Consider the following 1,166-nt stretch of genomic DNA (forward strand, 5'->3'; position numbering starts at 1 on the left):
TTGAACACTCTATTAAATACTTTTCCTCTATTCAATATATAGAAAAGCCAAGGAAATTCTGCTCTTTTCCCACAATTGTCAAACGCTGGTGTTAATCTGTCACTGATTTCTATTATGTATCTGAACTATGACCATATATGAAAATGGTTTGCATTAGGTCATGGCTGTGGGCTGAGTGAGATTAATTGGGGAAAAATAGGCCTGTTTGTGGGATTTACCACACAGTAAGGTTTCTCATCTCCCTGGAAAAATGTGGAATTAGCTTTTTGAGAAAAGCAGGCCTGTCGTGAGGCTGAAGGGAGAGTTTTGGTGGAGGGAAACAGTTCACGGTCTCTAAGGCAGTTATGCCTGGTTGGATTCCAGGGAGTCGCTTTGGTCCAGCAAAGTTCTTTTCTCCCACTTTTATGTCTTTCTTCCCTACTTGAGTCTTTCCCAGCGTCGCCCGTTCCACGGATCCTTCACAGATGGCATCTTATTTGCCTTCCTTCAAGGTCAGCCCATTCACGTTGACAGTGGTTTTAGGACTATGGGACTCTCCCCCCTCACCCCGAACACACCGTTGCACACAAACAGGCTCTTAGTTGGGAAGAACTTTCGGGACAGCAAGTCTACGCTGTGGTGGGATGGAGGGTGTGAAGCTGCGCATGTGTGGCCAGGATGCCAAGCAGAGGACTGGCTATCAGTTCTCAGCCTCATGGAAAGGGCCACTCAGCGAGACTCGCTGGCTGTCAGAGCGCACTCTCCGCCGCCCTCTCCTCTTGAGCCCCTGAAGGGATCCCAGGCCTGCGCAGGGCCCTGGAGTCCAGGTGTAACAGCCGGAGTTTCTCCATCCTGGCTCGGCGTTGGCCGACCTCCCCCTTCACACCTCCATCCAGGCGGTTCCGAGGCACGCCATGACTCCACTCCCGCCTCGGGGTCCGGCTCCCCGAGCCCTCGCGGGGACCTGACTGACTGTGGCAGCGCCTGAGACTGAGCTCGGGGTCTCGGGACTGTGGACAGTCCCAGTGAGGCGGTCAGGGTGGCGGATGTCCCATGCTCGGAGACCCGAGCGCGCTCCCCGAGGGGGTCCCAGTCTTTCAGCCTGGATGCGGGGACGAGGACAGGGCCTCACGGGAGCGACCGGCCGGGCCGCGGGCGCGCGCTCCCCGCGGGGTCCCGGATGCGCA

Source organism: Microtus ochrogaster, chromosome 8 (assembly GCF_000317375.1).
Source record: "Microtus ochrogaster isolate Prairie Vole_2 chromosome 8, MicOch1.0, whole genome shotgun sequence".
Lineage (NCBI taxonomy): Eukaryota > Metazoa > Chordata > Mammalia > Rodentia > Cricetidae > Microtus > Microtus ochrogaster.